The sequence below is a fragment of the Emydura macquarii genome, unplaced genomic scaffold (assembly GCF_026122565.2).
Source record: "Emydura macquarii macquarii isolate MOO-44397 ecotype Brisbane River unplaced genomic scaffold, CSIRO-AGI_Emac_v2 contig_1790, whole genome shotgun sequence".
Classification (NCBI taxonomy): domain Eukaryota; kingdom Metazoa; phylum Chordata; order Testudines; family Chelidae; genus Emydura; species Emydura macquarii.
The window spans coordinates 23527013-23546900 of NW_027131927.1; the positions used below are offsets into that span (position 1 = coordinate 23527013).

Here is a 19888-nt window from a genome sequence, read left to right on the forward strand (position 1 = left end):
GGGTGCTGAGGGAGTTGGCTGATGTGATTTCAGAGCCATTAGCTATTATCTTTGAAAGCTCGGGGCAATTGGGGGAGGTCCCTGATGACTGGAAAAAAGCAAATATAGTGCCCATCTTCAAGAAAGGGAGGAAAGAGGATCCAGGGAACTACAGACCAGTCAGCCTCACCTCAATCCCTGGAAAAATCATGGAGCAGGTCCTCAAGGGAAGCATTTTAAAGCATTTGGAAGAGAGGAAGGTGATCAGGAACAGTCAACATGGATTCACCAAGGGAAAGTCATGCCTGACCAATCTGATTGCTTTCTATGAAGAAGTGACTGGCTTTGTGGATGTGGGGAAAGTGGTGGACGTGATATACCTTGACTTTAGCAAGGCTTTTGATATGGTCTCTCACAGTATTCTTATCAGCAAGTTAAAGAAGTATGGGTTGGATGAATGAACTATAAAATGGATAGAGAACTAGAGCATAGGGCTCAACGAGTAGTGATCAATGGCTCCATGTCTAGCTGGCAGCCAGTCACAAGCGGAGTGCCCCAGGTGTCGGCCCTGGGGTTGGTTTTGTTTAACATCTTCATTAATGATCTGGAGGATGGGGTAGATTGCACCCTAAGCAAGTTTGTAGATGACATTAAGCTAGGGGGAGTGGTAGATACCCTGGAAGGTAGGGATAGGATACAGAAGAACCTAGACAAATTGGAGGATTGGGCCAAAAGAAATCTGATAAGGTTAACAGCTACAGACTGAGGACCGACGGGCTAGGCAGCAGTTCTGCAGAAAAGGACCTAGGGGTTACAGCGGATAAGAAGCTGGATATGAGTCAGCAGTGTGCTCTGGTTGCCAAGAAGGCTAATAGCATATTGGGCTGCATTAGTAGGAACACTGCCAGCAGATCGCGGGAAGAGATTATTCCCCTCTATTCGGCATTGGTGAGGCCGCATTTGGAGTAGTGTGTCCAGTTTTGGGCTCCCCTCTACAAAAAGGATGTGGACAAGTTGGAGAGAGTCCAGCGGAGGGCAACAAAAATTATTAGGTGGCTGGAGCACGAGACTTATTTGGAGAGGCTGAGGGAACTAGGCTTGTTTAGTCTACAGAAGGGAAGAATGAGGGGGGATTTGATAGCAGCCTTTAACTACCTGAAAGGGGGCTCCAGAGAGGATGGAGCTAGGCTGTTCTCAGTGGTGGTAGATGACAGAACAAGGAGCAACAGTCTCAAGTTGCAGTGGGGGAGGTCTAGGTTGCATATTAGGAAAAAGTTTTTCACTTGGAGGCTGGTGAAGCACTGGAATGGGTTACCTAGGGATGTGGTGGAATTTCCATCTTTGGAGGTTTTTAAGCTGTGGTTTGACAAAGCCCTGACTAGGATTATTTAGCTGAGGTTAGTCCTGCTTTGAGCAGGGGGTTGGACTAGATGACCTCCTGAGGTCCCTTCCAACTCTATGATTCTATGAAATTGACAGCACTGGCCTCCGGGAGGTATCCCATAAAGCTCTGTTGTGACCGCTCTGGACATTTGCACTCTGCTGCACCGTAGCCATGTAAACAGGAAACAGCTCCTTCCCTCAAGTCCCAGGAAATTTTGAATTCCCATTTCCTGTTCGGTCAGCATGGAGAGAGCTTGCCAGCACAACAGATCATGGCGACTGCATGCCCCTAAGGTGCTCCAGCCTGAAGCCGACCTGAGATCTTGGATCTCATCGGTCTGTGGGGTGAAGCTCAGCTCCAAGCCAGTAGAAGAAATTTGGATATCTGCAAGAAGATATCTCGCAGCATGTTGGAGAAGAGGCACAACAGGGACGCGCAGCAGTGCTGCGTTAAGATCAAAGAGCTGAGGCAGGCATATCAGAAAACTAGGGAAGTTTAACAGTCATTCTGGTTCATCACCGCAAACATGCCGCTTTTACGAGGAGCTGCATGTGATTCTTGGCGGAGACCAAACCACTCTGCCATCATGCAGCGTAGGTACCTTGGGGGAATCTGAGGCCAGGATCAATGAGGATGAGTCTGTTGACAAGGAGAAGGAGGAGGAGAATATGGGACAGGCAAGTGGGGTATCCCTTCTCCCTGAAAGCCAGGAGCTGTTTGCTACATAGGAGCAGCCCAGACGGACGCAGGAAACCGTGACTGACTGGGATGCTAGGGAAGGCACATCTAGTGAGTATGTACTGCAAATTGCATTTCTTTGGTTATATCCCCAGTCCAGAATCTTGTACCAGCGAAAAAAAGTGGTGTGTGTGGTGGTGGGGCTCTGCTTCCTCATAGTTGGTGTGCTTAAGGATTGGGTTCACCCCGGAAAAGATTATTTATGTGCACAGGGATGCGCCGAGAATCCTCCATGGATAGCTCCAGGAAGCTTTCATGTAGGATGTCTGCAAGCCTTTGCAGAAGGTTTCTTCGGAAGGCAGCCTTATTTCTTCCACCACGATAGGACACTTTTCCCCACCACTCTGTTATTAATTGTGCAGGCATCATTGTGGAACACAACATAGCAACGTAAGGGCCAGGCCTGTAGCCAGATGCTTCCAGCAAATCCTCCCTTTCTGCCTGTGTGACCTTCAGCAGCCTGATATCACTCATGGTTACCTTGGGAAGATGGCACACATTTACAGTACCCGCCCAAGAAAGTATTTTGAAGTGTGCGTTTTTCCACAGCAGGGGATAGTTTCTTGGTTCAGCACATCACAAGTCCCTAAGCAGGATGTTGTTGCTATGGGCCTCGGGCATCCGCAAATGGGTGCCCATTTTTTCCCCACCAGAGACGGTTAACCCCTATCTACCCCACACCTTTTCCACTGCCTCTTAAAAGCCTGATTTAGGGAGGACAATGGGAGCCCAACATCCATGCTGCTCTGGGAAGCATGGACTTGTGCAGCATGGGAACTGGGGATTTCCTTAAAATAGATGCACTAGCCCCTTACTTACCATGGCTGGAATGAAACTGCAACCCCTGCAATAGTTAGATAATGGTATGCAGTTCTAGCCCTCCCTTGGGAATGTTCAGGGGAGTTATTTTTACATTGTAACGTTGTTTTTCATTCATGGGATAAGTTAACAATGGGTACCTTGCGCTTTGTCTCCCTTACAGTGGGCAACGTGGTCTTCAACACGCTGTCTCATACTCCTGCAGAGCGCCAGTTTAGATTAGAAGGTGGAAAAAAAAACGTGGGATGACATGTTCAATGAGATAATGAATGTCTCCACAGCTGCTGACACAGCTAAGAGCGTGGAGGATTTCATTATCAGACAACCTGGACATGGATAACAGGAAGGCAGCACAGGAGTATGAGTGTTTAACACAAGATGAGATGCTGCGTATAATGCGTGATCAGTCAGACATGTTGAGGCATCTGGTTGAGCTTCAGGAAGTTTGGCAGCAGGATAGATTCCCTCTGCAGCCCCCTCAAAACTCTGAGCTAATGCATTCTTTCTTAGCTCCCACCCCCAAGCAGTCTAGGACGAGGTTGAGCAGGGTGCAGTACTTGCTCCACTCGTCGCCAGTTGAGGGGAACAGAAAAAGGGACCCTTTAAGGAATGGGAATGTGTGATTCTTTCCTGGGCTCTGTATCCCCTCTCAGCCCCCAGACAATGCATGCAGAATGTTAAATTAGATTCCTTTTCCCCACTCTGTGAAGGATCACCAATAAAAAAGTACTGCTTTATAATTCATTACTGTTTATTTATTGATAAAAAGGAAATAAAGGGAGGGTGAGGCTGGGGGGGAACTGTATCAGTGGGGGATGGGTAGTGGATGCAAAGTGAAAGCACAGCACAGATAAATGACACACATTACTGTTGTCTCATTGCAACAGCAGTTTTTCAATGCTTCCCTGAGGCACAGCACTCCATGATTGGCTCTCAGTGTTGCAGTGGCATCTGGCTACTCAAAATTGGCAGCCAGCCTATCTACCTCCACAACCCAACGGGAACACCTCTCCCTTTGTCTCACATACATTATGGAACACACAGTAGGTAGAGATAACTACTGGGATGTTTCTTTCACTGAGGTCTAACCTAGTGAGCAAACTGTGCCAGCGTGCCTTTAAACATTCTACCACCATTCTGCACTTGCTGAGCCTATTATTGAAACACTCCTTCTCACTGTCCAGGTGCCCGGTGTACAGCTTCATTAGCTAGGGGAGCAAGAGGTAGGCACGATCCCCCAGGATCACTATTGGCATTTCAACATCGGCAATATTTATTTTTTGGTCAGGGAAGAAAATGCCCACCTGAATTTTTTTTAACAGACCTGAGTTCCTAAAGATGCTTTCCAGACCATCCCACACTGATGTCGGTCAAGCATCCCCTGTGATCCACAAGGGCCTGCAACACCATTGAGAAGCATCCCTTTCGATTTATGTACTCTGTGACAAGGTGGTATGGGGCTAAGATAGGGATGTGCATGCCATCTATGGCCCTCCCACAGTTTGGAATCCCATTGCAGAAAACCCTTCCACTATATCCTCCACATTTCCCAAAGTCACTACCTTTCTGAGCAGGAGAGCTCTCCGCAAAGTTCAGAGAAAGTGGCCTTTCGCAGCCTTTGCTCATCATCCCACAGCTTCATAAGTCACTACCTTTCTTAGCAGGAGAGCAGGAGAGCTCTCTGCAAAGTTCAGAGAAAGGGGCCTTTCGCAGCCACTGCTCATCATCCCACAGCTTCATAACGATGCGATCCCACCAGTCACTGCTTGTTTCCTGGGACCAGAAGCAGCACTTCACCGACTGCAGATGGTGCATGACAGCCTGCAGCAAATAGGAATTGTTTCGTTCTATGGCTTGTAGCAAGGCGGCCTCAGTAACATCACAATTTTCAGCGCTGCAGTTCCTGTCTCACCCCTGAAAATACTGCAGAATAAGTCGTGAGGTGTTTATGATGCTCACAATAATAGTGCAGAGCTGAGCGGGCTCCACTCCTCTCAGGCAATGGCATGCGTGTGGCAGAGAGTGAAGGATTTGAAAAAATGTTGCAAAAAGGCAATCGTCGGTTTGTTTGGACTGAGACAAGGAGGGAGGGGGGAGGAAGGATGTTGCATCATGGGAGGATGAAAACCGTCCCAAACACCCCTGCGTGTAGTTGCACTGTAGGCTAGCTACCCACAGTGCACTGCTTTGATTGCCAATGTAAGCGCAGATGATGGGGACACAATCCCACGACACAATGAGCGTGGTGTGATCACGCTCTTCCAAATTCTGCAGCTGGGTGGGTGAAGGTTGATTTAAATTAAATCGACTTCACTCCGCAGTGTAGGCATATCCTGGGACAGCATCTGTGTATTTCTCTGCCTCTTTGACCCTTCATCTCATTTCAAATCTCAAATAAAAACCTCCCTTATCTCCTCCCTTGCCTAAACCTTTAATGTCTCTCTCTTGTTGCTGTTATTTAACTCTTCACTATATAATTCCCAGACAAAATCTTTATTAAGATAGAATCAGACGTTAGAATGTGGAAAAGACCTAGTCTACCTAGACTTAGTCTACGTCCATGCCAAGGTAGGGTTATTCTCTATTGTACATGTACTAATATTTTGACAAGCCTAGCTTTAAATATCCCAACCAAATTTGCTTCTGCTGCTTCTCTTGGGAGACTATTTCACAGCTTAATAAATCTTAGTGTCAGGAATTTTTTCCTGATATTCATCCTAAATTTTCTCTTTCTTAACTTCATCTCAAGACTCTGAATAATACTCCTGTATCTAGGCCCTGATCCTATAACTGGATCCACATGGATAGATCCTTGCTCTCATGGTGGGCCCCATTGGCATCAATCTGTCCCTGAGGATCTCATTGTAGTATCAGGGCCTTAAATAGTTCCTCTCTCCCCTTCAGATATTTGTCAGCTTATGTTCACCCATTCTCTGCTCATTGTCTAGCCAAGAAATACAAACTATCCAAAGATTTTCAAAAGTGAGTAGTGATTTTGGATCCCAGACTGATGTTAAGAAGGCTCTCACTTACTGAAAATCATGTCTCCTTAAGGCACCAAAAATGGAGATTGCTTTTGAAAATCTTAGCCAGTCTGTATTTAACTCTTAATCTTTCCTTGTGAATCAATTGTTCCAGTCCCTTGCTCATTTTCATTGCTCTTCTCTACACTCCCTTCAATGTCATAGTATCTTTCAGATAATGTAATGCCCAGAATTGAATTCAACGAAGAAAGCATTCCACTAGTTTGCAGCTTGTGTGTAAGATGTAGAAAGGTCTCAGCTGAGTTTTCTTTAAAAAGGCCCATTAAGTGTCAAAGCATTAGCAGCAAATCTCATGTCACAACTTGATTTTTTTATGAAGTGTTTTAAGAACAGGAGAAAAATCCATGTCTAAGTTGTCTTACTGTAACTTTAATGCAGGGTTTCACTCCCCCTTTTAGGGCCACTGAAGCAGCAGGTTTGAGTAAACAATTAAAGATTTTGCTGCCTTCTTTGAAGAAGCCCTACCATGTTTACTTGCTAAGTGCTCCCTTTAGAAGACGACCTTCAGGCTTAAAAACTTGAATTAGCATGGAAATTTCCCCCAAGCCGTCAAGGAAAAATTGTACTAAAAGACTCTAATAAATTACTAATATTTTAATCTCTGCAGCAAACATTCTATGATTGGCTGCAAAGGCTAGGAGTACCCCATTCACTAAACAACCTGGCTTCTTCACAGTCAAGGAGCGAGTGAGGCATCAGGCTGTGCATAGAATGTGCTACATCTTCATTGGAAGTTGTTGTAATACTTATGATGCATTTATATTCCCCATTAAGTGCACAAAGGACAGAGGTACTTGATAAGAATTGAGAATTTTAGTTGACCCTTAACTCCAAGTTTCTGGACTTTTAGAGGTTTTTTTGTTTTGTTTTTGTTTTTTTTTTTTTATTTTTTAAAGCTACAAATATATATTTACAACCATGACTGAGAAAAAGCATTGCCAAACACAGATGCTGATTAGGAAGAAGGAACCTGGAAAGTAGTAATGCTGAAAGAGCTAAATCTCATTTAGTGGAAAATAAAGACTTTGATTTAATAAGCACTGTTCTAGAGGAACTCAGTGAACACTAAAATAATCAGGCATTACTGTTTTTACCTAGTAATGTAACACAATGTAAGATTACTGTATCTGAAATATGTTTCTTTATTTATTCCATTTAATTTGTATATTTGACAGCATTTTGCATATAGTTAGTTTAACTTTCTCCCCTGAGTAGTCTCCAGGTCCTGCCCATGTTCTCCCCCATTCCAGTCTCCCTAACTCCACAGTTCCTGCCCTCCCTACCTTCTGTCCCTGCCCTTGCCCTTTTCTCACCACTGCCCATCTTCTGCTCCTGCCCCAAGTTCTTGGTTTGGTGCTCCTGTCACGCTAACCACACTGGCTCACGAACGTGGGTGCCAACCTCAGGGCAGACTGTTACAAATCTGGGCACAAACCCCAAACTAGTTGTGTGTTCTGTAATTAGATTTCACCAACAAAGTATCAAGTATGAACTTCTCAAGCAGTATAACATCCTCAACATGGAGTCACAGACTTGAGCAATCTGGTTTATCCTGGCACCCAGGCAAGCCTGTCTTTGTGATAGATGGTCCCTTACACCAAAAATCACAATATTCAGGTTACTCCCAATCCCAAAAGACCAGTCATTTCCTCCCATGTCAGTTGTATCTCAGATCTCAAACCAAAGACAATGTTTATAGCCAATCCTGTAATAAACTAACTAAAGATTTATTAACTAGAAAAAAGAAATAAGCAAGTTATTTACAACATTAAAGCAGGTAAACATACACACACACGTTTTAGTCTTAGGTTTCAAAAAGTAATAGACGCTGCAGTAATATGCAAGCTCGAGATGTAAATTAGGGCTAAGCAGCTTGGGGAACCCTTGCTTATGCTTAGAAATATTGCCCTCTCCAATTCCAAGCAGCATAAAGATAACTATTTCTCCCTGACAGGAATTTTTATGCCCTTCCCCCAGTGTTCAAGCTGTGATGAGACTATCTATACAGTCCTTTGTCCACTGATGTTCCACAACGATTGTCTGGTGTCTATAGGCCTTCTTTTGTTGGGGAGGAGATAACTCTTGTGGTACGCTAGTATTTCACACTTGATAATGCTTCTCCCGATTGTGCGGTTTTACAGTTTATAGTTTCAGAGTAAAAACTTAAATATTACCTTATAAGATTGAATTCAGATATTATAAGTAAGATTAACACATGCAGCATCCTACAAGAATTCCATGAAGTCTAAACACTATACGCATTCTTGTAACTCTAATAACTGTTTTAACAATACTAACACATAGATGACCCAGACTGACTTCCAGCTATGCATTTATCAGTGTTCAGTGAGGCCCAGGGGCCTTGGCATGAGCTGGCACCTGGTCTGCCAGGATCATACTCTCTGCCCTAGATCTCTACCCCAAAACTCCCATTCCTCACCTCTCTGCATTCAAGTCAGGCTTCCAGGTTGCTTCCTCCTTTTCTTCCATACTTCTTAGACACAGCGGGACATTGAGAGCATAGACAGACAATCTCACTCGCATTTTCAGAGCCTGTGCTGGTGCCACAATGGCCCCCAGCAGCCAAAAGAAACAACTGGATGGAAGTCCTGCTGCACCACTACAGCTCTCGTCTGGAGCATGCTTAATTGCTCTATGAATGCTACATGTGCATTCTAGTTGGTACATAGGAGAGGCACAAGAATAGAGCATGCTCAGTGCTGACAGAATTTTCAGATAGTTTTGCTGCCAAACTCTGGCTTTGAGGGGCTTTAACTTGAAAGTTTGGACAGATTTTAAAGGGCACAACAAAAAGTATGTTCCTGACATGAGGATGATGCCCTGCCAAATTTCAAGTCCCTGCTCCAAAGCGTGGAGGTGCTAGAGTTCCTCAATTAATTAGTTGAAATAGTTACTTTAATATGGGGGGAAATAATATATTTTTCTCTAATCTTGTCCTCAGCATGGAAAAAATTTCAGCCTGAACAGTTAAAGTTTGCCGAATTTATAAGCAAGTGAAAATAGAGTCTTATGATGAAACGTGTCGGGCAACCTTAACTACCTGTGCTGTCTATGATGCTGCAATAAAACAGATTCATATGGATTCTGGTTTCAGCTACTGTAGGAAAACAAAGTGTGGCTGTGGGAGTTGGTCAGACCTTGCTGTCCTGCAACCCTGAAAACAACATGAAGACAGCAACCAGCCACCTTCAAAGAAACAGGCCATCCATCAAAGAGGTTGGGACAAGGGGAAGCATGGAGAATATCAGCCTGCCCTCCCATATCAAATGACTGCACATGGGACACTGGATAACCAGGAAAGTATGGTAGAGTGATTTCTCCCTTCTCACTGGTGGAAGTGGCCGCTTGGCTGAGGGCTTAGACTTCTATGGTAGGAGTATCCTGGTCCTTCTGCCCCGCTACACTTCTGTCCTCAAGTTACAGGCTCCCTCACTAGACTCTTGGGTCCTCTCCCTCCCTTCCGCCCCAACTTGTTAGAGGATGTCCCAGGTCAGGGATCTTATTTTCCTTCCACTTCAGCTAAAGGGATGGGATCCCTGAGCAGGGGTTTCTCTGGGAGTGTGGGTTGGGCTGAATCTCCTTCTCTCGCCGAGGAGTAAGGGAGCCCCTCCAAGGATAGCATTCCATGGAATTGTCTACGTCCCCCATTCAGGGGGGAGACCGGATCCCTGGAAATCCTCCTCCTCTATGGGCTGGAGCTCCAGGCGGGTGTTCGCTCCCTGCTCTCTCTCAGCAGGGTGTCTGCTCCCCCGCGTGGCAAGAGAGTGCCTGGGTGAGGAAAGGAGCCCCAGCCTCCCTCTTCCCTCCCCTGCCTGTGAGGCAGGCAATGCAGCTCCCGTAGCTGCAGCAGCCAGGCCTGGAGGTTGGCTTAGTAACCAGACAGCCGAGACCTGCCAGGGCCCCAGCACAGGGCGGGCTGGGAGGGGGTGGGGGATGAGCGGAGCCCAGCCAGCCTGTCTCAGCGGCTGCTTCTCCGCGGCGAGCGAGCGAGCGGGACGTGTGGGTGCGGAGAGGCAGGAGGGAGGGACCGAGAGTCCGGCGGAGGAGGCCGCCTCGCTGCGGCTCGTTACAATGGTTGCAGCGCTGGAGCCCCACTAGACACTCGCGGCGCGCGGAGAGGCCGGCGGAGGGGGGCGCCGGAGCGGCTTGGCTGCCGCCGGGTCTCTGCTGCTGCGCTAGGGCAGACAAACCTGGGGAGGGGAGGCGAGCGTGTGGCGTTCTCTGCCGTCCTCTTGCAGAGCAGGAGCGGGGCTGCCAGGACTGGAGGAGATGCTGCTCCCCTTTGGACTCCCTCCCCGGGCTCTTCTGCAGACTCCAGCCACAGCCAGCACTACTGGGGGGGCGGGTGAAGAGACTCAGACTCCCCATCTCCATCACCCCCCTGCAAGTTAAGATCGTGTCTCTAGACCGGCCGGTAAGTCTGCGTGGGACTGGGGGAGTTGGCTTGGTTTTGTTTGTTTGTTTTTCCTTTACACCCCATAGTTGTTATGAGAGAGGAACTCCAGCTGCGAAGTTTGGATCGGGATCGTGACCTTTCCCAGGCTTCGGGAGGGTGTCGGATCATGGGTTTTCATCTGGCCCCCTCTCCAATGATTATAATGACTCTTAATTATTGAGGCAGGATGCCTGAAAGATGTGTAGCCTCCCCTCCCCCAGGACTTTGCATTTTATATCTCTAGTTCTGGCTTCAGAGGGGAAGTGATGAGATAGATGGATCGGGGATGGGGGTAGATTAATTGGCGGCCCCTTGGAGAAACCAGCAAACTGGCTGGGTAAAGGTGGGTGGTTTGTGGAGTAGTGAGAGACTTCCAAAGTTGCCTTGTTGGGAAGATCCAGTGTTTGGCAGGGAGGGAGGCAGGCAGAGAATATTAACAGGCTGTTTTACTCTAAGGAGCTTTATACATATTTCTTTACTTTCCGGAGGATTTTCAGGACTGTGGAAGAGTGGGTGGGAGGGGTGTTTGTTTTGCATGAGGCTCTTTTTTAGTGTTAGTCTTTCTGGATGCACATTCTTAAGTTTGTGAATGAAAACTCCAGCCAAGAAATAACTGGTTGTGGATAGGAAAACCCAGTGCATGTTAGTCACTTCAATTGTCTGTGTGCAAGTTTAAATAGGAGGCCTCTGTTTCTAATTTCTTAAATGATGGTGGAAATTCTATGTCGCATGAGAAGAATGCAGGAGGGAGGGAGCCTAAAACCGCATGAGGCAAGTGGTTTTATTATTATTGCTGTTTTTCCTTTACTTCCTGTCCAGAGACCTCTGAGTTAAACTAGATTTCAGGGTTCACAAAACAGTAAATGCATGTAACTGGACGAGAGGAATTGCTGTATATTTGCAGTAAACTGAACAACTGAAAGGTTTATTTTAAGGTACTAACAGCTAAAAACCTATTTAAGAAAAGATTCTTCCTGAGACTATCCACATTTTTGGGGGTTGAGAGAGAGAAATTAAAAGTAAATATAATGGCCTGTGATGAGAAATCGTGTAGCTTTTTATTTCTGTACGATCAACACCTCAGAAAACCACAGGATAATTTCTCTCATATTGTAGACTGTGTCATTCTCATTAAAAATTGTATGTTTCAAACAACAAAGGCAGTGACATCATAGGGAGCCGTCAGGTGCTTCTCTGTACCCCTCCTGTGTATTGGGGAACCGGTTTTTTGTAGGCGGGCTCTAAACTAAATGCAGGGCATGAAGACAGTAGGATATAAAGCTGGTTGCAGATTATCTATGTCTAGGCACCTTATTAGGGGGTACATTCTGAAAAGTAAATATAAAAGTCCTTAGTTATAGAACTAGCTATGACAGTAACAATGAGGAGTTCCAAAAGTCCTGAAATGGGAAGGTAGCAAGTATAGTAATTGTACAGTGCGACTGGATCAATGCCAGTTATGCCAAACTTTCTGCTGGTGTTGGAATGGTATGAGGAAAAGCTGTTATTGAATACATATATATACTTGTCTTTGCTTCCAGGTCATGCTTTTATTCTCAAACTTAAAATTTAAAGATTTCAGTTAATATCTTAAGATCTGATCCTGTAAGCTGGAGCTAAGCGCCCACAATTTCATGCTCAGCACCACGTCAGGATCAAGCTTGTCATTTTATTCCCTCTCTGTACAAACTTTTGGGTTGGAAAACAATGGTTATGTGTAAAGAGGCTTCTGTCAGAAGCTGGAGCTGGAATTGAGAAGTAAGCAGGCTAGAAATAAGCACTAGATCTTAGATAAGAGAGCACTTTAAACAGTAATATTCTTATATAATATAAAAAGTCAACCTTTTTTCAAAAGTTTTTAAAAAGTTTCGATCGTGTAGATCCTTTGGAAATCTTAGATCAGGATCAGGATCAGGAAGGACCTCTAGGGATCTGCAAACCAGAGGTTGAAAATTACTATTACATAAGAACAACCGATGGGAGACATACTAATGCTGCTTTTACAGTGATTTGTTTGGTAGTTCAGTTGCAACTCAGTATGTTGTCACTTCATGGCTAGCAAGTCTACCCATCTATTTATTTTTCATGTAAGGCATTTGTATTTTATCCTGTCTGATTCTTGTCTCTGCCACACATGCAGGCTGTCTGCTGTTTACAAATAAGAATGTCTTAAAATAAGACAAGAGTGACAGTTGGAGACAAATGATCTTAAGAGTAGGGTTTGGGGTTTTGATTTTACTATTTTGAAGAGTCACAATTTTTACACTGGTGAAAAAAGTATAACAAATGTTTTTCAAATAAATTGTCTTGGGTTTTTTTTTGTTGGTGGTTTTTTTTTGTGTGTTAAACAAGTATTCCTGGTACAAATGAGTGTATTCTATGTCTGTTTTTAAAAAAATGCCCTTAAACAAGACAAGTACCTTCCCCGGCTATTTGCAATCTGAGGCTCTGATATTACAAAGGCTTAAGCATGTGCTTACCTTTACACACTTGGAAATACTCCATTGACTTCAGCAGGACTATTCTCAGTATATAAATTTAAGCATGTGTGTAAATCTAATTGCTTGTCTACGGCAGAAGCGCTACAGTGGTGCAGCTGCACTGATGCAGTGCATCTGGTAAAGACCCTCTATGCTGATGGGAGAGAGAGGCGGTAGCTGTGTCAGTGAGAGACGCTCTTCTGCTGACATAATGCTGTCTATACCGGTGCTTATGTCAGTGTAACTTATGTTGCTGAGGGGAGGTGGTTTATTCAGACCCCTGAGTGACCTAAGTTATGGAGACCTAAGCTGTAGTGTAGACATAGCCTAAGTCTCTGATCCTACAAGCAGCTCCATTGACTTGCAGTACATATAGAAAAATGAGTGGGAGAAAACTCTGTATGAAACATCCTCTTAGGGAAACAGAGTGCCATTATTTAAAGCAGCGGTTCTCAACCGGTGGTACGCGGGTCAGGTACAGTCAGGTCAAGTCAGATACACTTGACCTGATTGTACCTGACCCGAGTGGTACTCGGGGGGGAAAAAAAGGTTGATAACCGCTGATTTAAAGAGTTATGGAAAAAGGCTAAGGAGGCATTTAAAGGGATGCAGGCGATTTTGAGGAATACAGGATCAGGAAGGACATTCTAGGTGTATGGTGCAGTATGCAAGAAGAGCAGTGGTACTTGTGGGAGAAAGGAGCAGTGTGTATTAAGGTAGGTGAAAGTGGTGCAGAGAACAGATTTTACATAGGTGAGAGACTGCTAATAATCAAGGTAGATGGGAGGAGAAAATTGGGAGGGGGAGCCTTGAAGCTGAGGACAAAGACTTAAACAATGATGTGGAACCAATGAAGTGGGCTTATAAAAAAGGGAGTGTGGAATGGTCAGAACTAGAAGGCAGCATTTATTTAGCATTTTCAGTTAGCATGCCTTGAAAGAGGTGACAGGAAAGTCAAGGAAGAGTGGAGGGTCAAATAGCCAAGGTGAGAGGTTATCAAGGCATGATTGTGGATTTTGGCAGTTGTGGTGGAAAGGAAAAGATCCATTTTGGAGATGTCTTTTCTTTTTCCCCCCTTCACAACAAGGCTTAACAACCACCTCAAGTTAGGGGTAAAGATAACCAGTGAATGGTTCTGAGTGCCTTGCTGATAAGAGTCTATTTTAAAAGAGCACTACAAAGCAGACCTGGACCTGGTTGCAGTTCTGCAGTAACAAATCAGCACTTTTCCCCCCTCCACAACTGAGTACATGGATGAGTAATAATAATTAGGACTTATACAGTGCTATATATCTTTAAAGTGTTTTCCAAATCTCAGCTAGCAAGCCCTAACCTCACACCACTCCTGTGAAGGAGGTAAGTAATTAGTCCCATTTTCATCTATCTGTGCAGGCTCTCATATGGAACCCATTCTCATAGCATAAGTAATTTGGGTGAAGAGACATTTAAAGCTTTTTGTTATTACTGGGGCTTCTGGGTCCCATTGTAAGTTAAAGTGTCTTGAGATGTGTTTGTTATAGTAGTGCCCAGAGGCTCTAGTCAGGATCTTGTGTTAGGAACTCTACAATCTTAAAGGCCCTGTGCTGAAGAGTTGACAATCTGGCTGTCCCTGTTCCATTCTTATGAATATAAATTGTCTAGTATACAAGAATCTCATTTCCAACTTCATTTGAGCTCCATACTTGTGCAGGGCTCTGCTCTCAGAAGGTCCAACTGCAGGAACAGATCTTTAAAGCTTGATCGAAAGCCCACTAAAGTCAGATCAAACCCTTAGAAAGCAAGATTTACTTTTGAATAGGTTTTAGTATATCCATCTCACAAGAAATCTAGTCCTGCCACCACTGATAACAGTGGCAGTTCTCCGATGGATTTCACTGGGAGCTGGATCAAACTGAAAAAAAAGCTAAGTATTGACCTGACTGCCATGTCTCAGATATTCTACTCGGAACTGAAGAGAGAGTGCTATTTCAGTTGTGGATTGACAAAATGATTTTGTCAATATATTTCATAAGTCATTTTGAGTGCACAACTCTCTCTTTCCTGTACATAACTGCCTGTCTTTTAGTGTCTTGAGAATTGGTTATTTGAATTTTACTATCTCAAAATGAGGCGTGACAGTCAATGAAATAGGAAAGTTGCAGTATATTGTACAACAATGGAGGAAGTATCAGTAAACAATTACTCTAGGTTGCAACTTTCCACTGGGCAAGTGAAATTGGAAAACTAACTATGTATGCCATAATAGAGTGCGACTTGTTAACCACTAATTAACACTGTACATCTCTAAGGAAGTGTGGGACTTCTTACAGAAGAGTTTCTTACCTCCAGCTCCTCCTACAGTAGACAGAAAGACGCTTGCACTTCCAGATGGGGAAGGTAGAAAAAGAATCAGTATGGCTGTATTTATTTTGTCTAATCTTCTGCCTAATCAGTTATGAGGATGGTGAGAAGGTAGGCATAGTCTTGGTGCATCAGTATGTCTTAAAATGCTTTCACCTCTTCTTAAAAGGAAAATCCAGATTTGGTAAATGAGCAGGTTTCTGCTCAAGGGCATTGATATGTTTTGATATGTAAAATTGTAATGCCATTTTCATGATAGCGCTTTGTCCCAATTAGCATAGTAAATTTCATACTTAATATCACAGAGGTGAGAAGGTTTTGTTCTCCAACTTCTGTTTGCTTCTCCAGATGTATATTTCAGTAGACTTAATATATCAATCCAACATGGCATAGAAATATGTCTTTTGAATGATTCTTGACATATTTACTAAAGTTGTTTGCAGTGTTGTGCCATTTTAGTCCTAGGATATTAGAGAGACAAGGTGGGTGAAACCTTGTCTCTTTCACCAACAGAATTTGGTCCAATAGAAGATACTACCTTGTCTCTGTACTAATTAAAGGACAAGATAAGAAAATAGAACTGTACTAGGTGACTTTTTAAAGGGAAAAGCTAGTGAGAACACTCTAATATTTAAATAATATGCACTGTAATTCTGCAAGTTGTATGTTATTTATTTGTATTACAGTACTTCCTAGAGGCCCCAAGTGATTAGGACATTGTTGGACTAGGTGTTGAACAAGCATATATCAGAGACATTGCATGTCCCAAAGAGTTTACAATTCAAGTAGACAACTCAGATAATGGAAAGTAGTAGTAATATCTCCATTTCATGTAGGGGGAAACGGAGGCACAGACATGAAAAGACTTGACCAAGCCACATAGGAAGTGAGTGGCAGGGCAGAAAACTGAACCCAGTTTCTCTTCAATTCTAGTTCAGTGTGTTAATCACAAGACCATTTTACTGATAAAACAATTGTTTCATGCAAAAACTCAGGTTAACATCTCTCTCCAGGTCTGGGTGCTGTTGCCTTTATAGGAATAAGAGCATGTTACAATTTTGAATTAGGCAGAGATTTTCAGAATTCTGAATCAATGGCTTTCTAGTTCTGGAGTAAAGAATATTACTCTCTTGCCTTTGGGGCGAGGGGTAGAGGGAAACTTCCTACTGAACTGGATTTTTTTTTTTAAAAAAGAAAAAGTCTAGATCTACTGCTAACATTATCTTCTAAAATGGGATTATTGTATGTAATGCTGATACCTGTTTCCGGGAATACATGTAGAGAGACAGCTCAGAAGTGGCAAATCTAAACTTGTCCAGTATTGTATAAAAAATGTCTTGCACTGAAAGACTGCCTGGGCGGCTACTCTGCCTATGCACAATTAGATGATTTGTAGACATTCTGTAAACTTGAAATAGATGCTACAACTTTAAAAGGAAACACACCTGTTCTCTCTCCTTGTTAAGTCTCTTTCCCAGCACTGTGAAAGTATGGGATGGGCATATGTGGGCAATCCAACAGTGAAGATCCAACAGGAAGATCTGGCACTTTTTTTTATTTAAATGAAGAACACCCCTCCACTCATTTGGTGTAAATCATCTCTAAAATATAAGTCAAGCTATACATAACCCTTAGTTCTATAATTCAGAACTTTAAATATATCACCGAGGAGCACAACTTTTGTCTCGTACCCTCACAACGCTCTAGGAATCTTTTGCTGCATCTCGTTAAAGCTAATAGGAGGTTACCCTGTAAATTCTCTGCATGTTGTAGGAAGAATGAGTTTTTTAGACTTATACAAGCGTGAGGACTTTGGGTCTCCAAATAACTGCCGGTTCAGAGGCAAAAGTTCATATTCGATAACCTAGTAAAAAGCATCATGTTCACATATTTTTTTTCCCTATAATGGAAGGACCTTTACTCTGCCTCCTATTTTGCACAAGCAGTTTTGCAGGTACAATTAATGTCCTCTGGATGTGGAATGGATAGATTGCACCAACACATTAGGTACTAGGAATCCATATAAAAATATGGATTCTGAAATCAGATCCTAAATGTCCTTTTTTAAAAAGTTAGAATCTTAACAGTAACACAACTTTTGTTTAACTAAAGCTCACCTTTTGTTGATCTTTTGGCATTAGTACATTGTTCGCAGCTTCACAATTGGAAACCAAAGTTCTACACAAAGAGATTGATAGTATATGAAAATGAATATTACCCCTCACTGAGTTAAAATGCATGAGGTACAATCCATTAAAAGTTTCATGCCAGTTCTACAGTCTTCCTTCTGTCCTTTACCTGAATACAATACAAAGTGTTATGCTTTTGGATTGGAGAGTCCTTCAAATCCTGCTTAGAAAAGAATCAGCAGTTGAGTGTAAGGCTTTCTAAGTTATTACCGTGTGCAGACAGAAAATGGTTTATCTCATTATCAGAAAGATTATGGATAATTTAATTTGCAACTCTTTGTTTGTGCAATGGAACTGGTTCCCAGTGATTAACTTTATACACAGTTCAGCTGAGGGTTTTCCCCCTTTAATATTAATCTCTTCTCGGAATTGGATGTGTATGCTGGTCACATTTTTCATATAAAGATGAGTGACTGGTCTATGTAGAGAGCATAAAAATGAATAAACCTGCAGTAACACTTTGAAGAGGCCAGAGAGGAGAATGAATGTAGATGAGTAATTAAGATAGACTTTTACCACAAACCAGATTAGTTAGAAGCTGTGCTTCAATTTATTGCTGAAATATGGTAAACTACAAAATCCATAATATCTAAACCCTTTTGTTCAGTGTTAATTTTTGTGTATAGCTGTTTTATTATTTTGTTACATTTTAGAGAAATTGTTTAAAATATATAAATAAATGTAAGTGAAAATGAATGTAAAGCTTTGCTTTTAGCCTTGATAAAATTAAATAGCTGAAATTCTTACATTTTAAACTTCAGCTGGTTCTTCTGTTCCTAATGGCAAGGTGTTGAACTATATTAATGGTTCTATGACATAAACTTCAGGCTTGTATGTATTACAGAAGGGCTTCAAGGAAAACTATTTAGATTTTGATATTATGTTATGTATTAGGCAATTCTAAAGTGAAACAAAATATAAACTGGATGTGCATTGTACATTAATGATGGACATCTGCTACTTGTTGCCACCATCTGTCAATCACAACAATTTATTATGACTTTGCCATAAAGGAGATCCGGATATAAATCTAGGAACTGCAGAGGTAACAGTAGTAGAAAGCGGACCTTTTATGATTTGAGTGACATTTTGTCAGTAGTACTTTTGTCTCTTTCAAAGCTATAACTTGCAGTACTGTTTCTTGATTTGTAATCTGAATTATTTCTTTCATCATGGATTGTTTAGAACAGTCTAATAATCCATCCATCAGTTTAATAAAATGTACTCACCTAAATGTAAGTCAAAGTTCAGTAAACAGTGTTTATAACCAGAATTTTATACTACGGAGTCCCTTTTCTTATTACATTACTTATCTTTTGAATGGGGGAAATGGACAGTTTGCCTCTTAGCATATTTGCTGTGTTACTAATAAATTGATAATCCTCCTTCATGCTTGAGTATCTATTGCGATGCATAAAGTAATGACTCGCTTTTTAACAACCTAACAAAGGGCTTGATCCTGCATCATAAATTGTATGGGAGAAGGTGCAGACCCAACATGACACTGGAGGGAGCATTCCACTGTATCCTTGGAGACAATGTTATATATGTGAGGAAGTCTTTTAAATCAGTGTTTCTCAACCTTTTTGATACCAGTGACCAGCTTGCTGCCTTCCTAAACTGTGTCAGGGACTTCTCAGGGACCAACGCCAGTCCACGGACCAGTCATTGAGAAACACCGTTTTCGACCATTAGAATCAAATTAATTGGGTCAAGCACTGTTACCTCACATCCCAGAGTCAGTCATGAGTACAACTCTCAGACTAGGAACTGTTTATTGTAAAGTATTTATTTAAAGTGTTTATTGTAAAGTAGTCTAACCGTGATATTATGTTAAGGCTGTGCAGATGACATGTTTAATCCAACATAGCAGAAAACCTTCACCAGTTGAAAAATAGCCAATATAATTGTATGAATTCTCCTCTTCTCCCATTGCCCCTCCACATTGATGCAGTGCTGATGTCAAAAGACTAGTTGAAAATATTTTGTTTTGAGAGAGATTGACCTTAATAGTGAATTTAAAGATTATCTGATTATGAAGAGTAGGTAGTAGGCAGCACTGAAATTTTGTTTCATCGGGTATAGAAACTCTTTGTCATTTAGTGAGTAGCTTCGTAGTTAGTTTATCACGTGTATAAAACAGTCAGATCATCCTGGAGGCTTAGCATGTGGGTTTAGTGAAATAGCTATGCATAATGCACTTATATCTAATTAAAATATTTTTGCCTGTATAGAGATATCTGATAGGTGTTAGAACATGTTGCGATATCTCTCAGGATCATCATCGTTACAGTCTCTTCAAAGCTTTTTTGGGGGGGAATTATTTCATCTATACAACGTTTGCATACCTCTATCAGAAAATCACCCTATCTCTCTTCCTGTAGTTTCCTTTGTTCCTTATGTCTTTGACATTGCCAATCTTCTATCATTTGGAAGAGCTGCTATGCTCTACTGATTTA

The 19888-nt window shown here is 42.6% G+C and overlaps 1 protein-coding gene across 7 annotated transcripts in view; it reads left to right on the forward strand.

Moving 5' to 3' along the window:
- Positions 1 to 9701: 9701 nt before the first annotated feature.
- The window catches only part of PTPN13 (protein tyrosine phosphatase non-receptor type 13), a 167460-nt gene continuing 157273 nt past the window's right edge, over positions 9702 to 19888 (forward strand). For 5 of the 7 annotated variants that reach the window (XM_067557121.1, XM_067557125.1, XM_067557124.1 and 2 more), the window contains exon 1: positions 9702 to 10399. The gene's annotated coding sequence lies outside the window, so the exon portion shown is untranslated. Of the gene's footprint in view, positions 10400 to 10715; positions 10764 to 19888 lie in introns of those variants that run through there. The other 2 variants (XM_067557127.1, XM_067557122.1) reach the window with 2 other exon arrangements.